The sequence below is a fragment of the Gossypium arboreum genome, chromosome 3 (genome assembly GCF_025698485.1).
Source record: "Gossypium arboreum isolate Shixiya-1 chromosome 3, ASM2569848v2, whole genome shotgun sequence".
Taxonomy (NCBI): Eukaryota; Viridiplantae; Streptophyta; class Magnoliopsida; order Malvales; family Malvaceae; genus Gossypium; species Gossypium arboreum.
In genome coordinates this window covers 6,894,462-6,900,337 of record NC_069072.1, presented here as the reverse complement: position 1 = coordinate 6,900,337, position 5,876 = coordinate 6,894,462, and the positions used below count along the sequence as shown (strand labels likewise).

Here is a 5,876-nt window from a genome sequence, read left to right as displayed (position 1 = left end):
GTTGCATAAAAAAATATTTTAGGATCTTTAAAATAATATAAATTTCACAGATTTAAGAAATACTTAATGCGAAATTAGAGTTCACCTTAAACTTGATGAAAAAAATATGATAAATTGTATTTTCCTTCTTGATGTATTCCCTTAATTACGCAAACTTTAAGTGATGTGTTTTGCATGTGTAACCTAATAGGTAGAGGGAGGATCAATTTATAATAATCAACTTCTAATTCGATATGTCCATCAAATAACAGAATGAATGGATAAAATTTAACGTTTATTCAAAGTAAAACTCTTATCTCCCTTAAAATGGGTCTACATAATTGGGCTAAAATCTTACCTTCAAAACATATAAATTTATATATTATATTATCAATAGATAGGCCCAACCCTAGGGGTCGTCTAAAGGTGCGGCCATCTAGGGCCCAAGGCTGAAAGAGGTCCAAAATATTGTTTTTCAAATTTTAAAGAGCCTAATTTTTTTAAACTTTTAAAAGTAAAAAAAAAAAACTTTTTTTCCAACTTCTAGGGGAACCTAAGGCCTCATTTTATTATTTTGCCTAGGACCGTAAATATATCAAGAGACAATAAAAATTTGATTCAATAATAAAGTTGAAACATGATAAATTTTAATATTCTAAGTTAAAGTCCTATCCTAACTAAATTATAATTGACTCTTGATATCATCAAATAAAAAACACATATCAATATTTATCGAATACTAATTTTCGACTTGGAATAACATAAATCGCGTGGTTAAGCTCTTTATATTTAAAGCTAAAATTATAGACGGCTTTTTTGCTTCACTCATTTTTTATACCACTCTTAGTTTGCTTTTACCATCATCTTCTTTTATGTACCAATTATTGACATTGTAAGACCCAATTTGTACCCGAGCTTATACCAAAATAAAAAAAATATAACAAAACCAAAATAATAAAGTCCAATGTCCATAGCCCAACAACAAAAAATAATAGACCCAACAAAATACATGGCCTAAAACAACAAATTCCTAGCCTACTGCCTAGTGCTGCAACATACACCAGCAGCTTCTGCAGAGTCCCCAGCCACCGTTCCCACGCGCTGAAGCTTCCATGCGTGCGTAGCCTCCTCTCCACGCCATGCACAACTGTAAAACAGAATAACAGCAACGCAAATAGACAGCAAATGACAGTGATAAAATTTGTATTTTTATTTATTTATTTATTTTGTTTTTTCAGCTATAAAAACTGAAGGACAATAATGTGAATGGGATCTTTCTTTTTTTCTCAGCAATACACAGGCATATTGAAAAAGAAAGCATTCAAAAATTAAAAAGGTGATTTTTCTTGCGATTCATTTCCTTCTATCTTTCATCATTGATTTCGGAAATAAAAAAGGAGAGAGCAAAGTCTTACCTTACGTGAATGCCATGAGTTCCCTTTTGCTTTGTTAAAATCGAAGCTAAGAGGGGATCTCAAGGCTAAAAAATAATCATCAAGGCTTGAATATGCTACTGTGGTAGCCGATTGGAGTTTAGGCAAAAGGGAATTAGTCGGCCAAGGTGGAAAAAAGGAGAAAGGGGACGATACCTTGTGATTTGGCCATTGGTGCACTCTTGCTTTGTCGAAATCGAAGTTTAAGGGGATCTTGAGGCTAAAAAACACCCTTCAAGGCTTGAATGAACCAATCGCTGTTCATGGAGGTTGATTGGAGTTTGAATAAAGGAATTTTAGGAACGGTTGAGGTAGAAACAAAGGGACTGGGGTTTAGATTTGGCCGAATGAGAGGAAATGAAGGCTAGGTTTTAGTTGTGATTTTAAATGGCAGATGATTGATGACCTTACCCAGATGCATCCAGATTCATGTCTTTGGGGGGTATTTGCGGACATAGTCCCTCCTCTCCTGCACTGATCTCTAATTAGGCCTCAATTATGTTTTATTTATTTTTACATTTTCCCTGACATTTGTGCATTATTGCAATTTAATCTGCGCCTAAACACAACGTTTTGATATTTGGTGTATTTTTTTATTTTGGTCCTCAATCATTTGGGCGCATATTATTTTAATCCTCAACTTAGCTTTAATGATTTGTCTATTTAAAAATTATTCTTCCAATTTTTTTTATTTCATTTTATTTCAATTAGGTTTATTTTATATGATTATATTCTTTTGGATTTATTTATTTAGTTATTTATATAATTATTATTATTTTATTATTATTTTTTAAATTTATTGTTCTAACATATTACTTTGATTTTTTTTTAAATTCCATTTTAGTTTTAGTTTGTTGTTAATTTTCATTTATATATTATTAAATTGTTTTACTATATAAATTGTTATTTTAAATTTTCTTTATGTAAATTTATATTTAAAAGATGTATACAATATTAATTCTCATACATTGATATTTATATATACATATATACATTTTATGTCAAATTACTTACTTGAATTCTTTTTTTTTGAACACGTTCATATAATTTTTCTTTACAATTTTACCTATATATATACACTATTTGTTTCTTTTAAATCCATTTTTGGTGTTATATATATATATATATATATATATATATATATTTTGTTCCAAATATTTTCCTATGTTATTATCCTCTTATATATGCATTGTTCGTACTAGGGTTTTTATTCCATGTATATTATTAATTTTATATTATTTTATACATACGATTTCTTTTAAACCTATTCCTATATTTTGTTATATATATTTTTAGTTTGTTATTCACATACTTGGTGTATATTTGATCATGTTATTTTGAATATATAGTTCTTTAAAAGAGATTTATTTATATAATTATGTTGTAAAAATATTACGTATATAAAGTTAATTTAATCTTATAATTTATATTTTAATTCCATGATATTTTATATTTTATATTCACATATTCTTAGTTTTATTTTATATATATGCATTCTTTCAAACCCAATCATGTGTTAATTCATTTTGTAAGTTTTCTATATTTAATAGTTTTCAAATTATTTCCGAATTGTTTTGTGTACTATGTGTCGCTTTAGTTTTCATGTTATTTGATGTATTATTGCTTTATATTGATTATTAGCCTTTTGCACTATTATTTAAATTATGTCAATTTGTTTTTTGTGTACTTGTATAATATTTGGTATAGTAATTCATGTTTGTAACTTTGATTTTTTTTTTTGCATCGTGATTCGAATTTCAATATTTTGATTGATATTAGTTGTTTCGTTGTTATTTCAAGAAAAGTAAAAGCGTTTTGATCAAATTCTCAATTTTTCTTATCATTCAAAAATTCTGAAATAAGGCAATATCCAATATTTGGGGAATTCGAAAAATTGTGCTCAATCGGGTATGATTTTTCTGTAAACTAAATATTTGGATAACCTTTTTACAATTTTGTGTACGAATTTTCAAAAGTCAAAAATCAATTGTATTTAAAGGTATAAGGATCGTATCCAATCGTACTGGATATGATACTGCATATCTTTGAAACGAGAGATTTTTGACCACTAATTTGAACTATTCGAACATTTTAAAAAGAATCATACTTTGGGAAAATCTTTTCTTTAAAAAACCTTTTGGCATAAGGATAGCATCAAATCAAATTGGTACCAATTTTTGGGCGTAATGAGGGTGCTAACCTTTCCTCATGCGTAACCGACTCCCGAACCCACTTTTTGATTTTACATGAATAAAGCGTTTTGTAGGTGGCCCAATCACACCTAAGTCAAAAGATTGGTGGAGACTCCACATTTTTGTTTTCAAAAGTCGATCCCCATTGCTTTCAAAATAAAAAAGGGTTTCGACAGCTTGGCGACTCCATTGGGGATTGAACAAAGAGAGTCAAGCCATAAAATTGATTATTTGCTGTCATTTTGTCAAAGAATTGAAAATTTGTTTTGAAGATCATGATTCTTTTAATTGCATTTGTTTGCATAATTGTTTTGGTTCGAGTCTTGTAGAATAATATGGCATTGCATTGCACGACTGTTGTGGTTATACCTGTTAAGTGGGAGTAAGAAACTATACTTTCGTGAGGTTTTCACCTTCGTATGGGCTAGTGGATTGTTTCCGGAATACATTCGTACCTATGATTTTGTGAGATTTTCAACTCAGCATGGTCATTGGGAAATGTATTCCCCTGAACTGAACTCGATTCATATGAGCCTATAATGGGTGAGAATTGAGGAATTTGCTGGTTCAGGTACCCTTTCTCTAGAACCGAGCTACATATAGTGAACCTTGAGAATCCACTTTAAGTAGAACCTTGCCTAAATTTAGTGGTCACCTGAATAGGTACTTTATTTGATATTTATCTCACTTGTACTAACGTGTTTTGTTTTTGTTTTGTTTATAATTGCATTGCATTACATCACCATAGAAAGGGGGTGTTGATTCATATTTGATTGCTAAATAGAACAGTTTGTCATAAGAAAATGAATTTCCTGATAAAGTGGATTATAATACTATTGTCTGAATTGACGGAAGAAGGCTGACAGTTTGTAGAGAAAAACAAGTCTTTACCTGAAGATTTAAGCCGGTAAAGATTGTTTGAGAGCAGTCACATCTCGATTTTCTTAATGAAACTAATCAACGTCGTGAGGATAATGAGTCGTGGCCTGGATCAAGCAAAGAAGAGCTGGTGGAGGCATTTGCGAGATTTGGATTTCACGAAGAAAAGGGATTGATGTCTTCGCCTGGAATATGAAGGCAAGACCGTATATGTAATCCGTTTTATGTAAAGGGATTTGTTTTCTAGAAAAGTTGTTCTAATGGAATTAAATTGAAAATCAACACTTCTCTTTCTTTTGCACCCATCCCATGCATTTGCATTGCATTGCATTTCATCATTTCATCATTTGCATTAAATTTTCATAAAAGGGGTTCCTAATTAGTTGAAATCATTTCAGTTAATCTGGGAACCAATAAAAACTTACCAACCAAGCGTCGTTACAGTACCCGTACTAAGACAAAAGATATGGATCAAAGATTGGAAAGACTTGAACAACTTCAAAGAGAGATGCAAGACCAATTACAAATACAGATGCAAGAGCAACTGACGAAGATTAGGCAAGATATGAGAGATCTGATGCTAGAGTCTCAAAGGAATATGTTGAACTAGTTGTCTCAAAGGAAAAGTTCCATGATCAATACTGGGAGGGACAATAAGGAGCCTCTCTACCCTCCAGGTTTCGCCCCGCCAAATGTTCAGACAGGTCCGCAAGGTGTACCTATTATTAGAACTCAGCAATATCAGGCTAGTAACTCGACACCGGTAGATTACCCGATAGGTTCAGGTTCCAATCCGAGGGGCAACCCTACTAATCTTGAAGTTCCTGATCTAGATAAAATGGAAAAAGCAGAGAGGGAATTGCCAAGACAATTTGAGGATCGGTATAGGTAGTTGGAGGAAAAATTGAAAGTAATGGAGAATGTTGACTTCTATTGTGGGATTGACTCTAAAGATCTGAGTTTGGTTCCCGATCTGGTACTTCCGCCAAAATTTAAAACTCCAGAGTTTGAAAAGTATAATGGGACTAGTTGTCCTGAAGCTCACATCACAATGTTCTGTCGAAGGATGATAGGATATGTTAATAATGACCAACTGTTAATCCATTGCTTCCAAGATAGTCTGATCGGGTCAGCAGTTAAATGGTACAATCAATTGAGTCGTGTTAAAATCTATTCATGGATGAACTTAGCACAAGCTTTTATGAAGCAATATAGTCATGTAACAAACATGGTACCTGACAGAATTACCTTGCAGAATATGGAAAAGAAGCAAAATGAGAGCTTCAGACAATATGCCCAAAGATGGAGAGAGGTAACAACACAAGTCCAACCGCCTCTTCTGGAAAAGGAGACCATGATGCTTTTTATCAATACTCTGAAAGCCCCGTTCATT

At 31.9% G+C, this 5,876-nt stretch overlaps 1 long non-coding RNA gene across 1 annotated transcript; it reads right to left on the bottom strand.

The window, feature by feature from the left end:
• Nucleotides 1–895: 895 nt before the first annotated feature.
• Nucleotides 896–1,900, bottom strand: LOC108475441 (uncharacterized). The gene is made up of 2 exons (XR_001869974.2): nucleotides 1,395–1,900; nucleotides 896–1,126 (listed from the first exon to the last, which is right to left on the bottom strand). It is a non-coding gene; the product is annotated as an uncharacterized LOC108475441 (long non-coding RNA).
• Nucleotides 1,901–5,876: the final 3,976 nt, after the last annotated feature.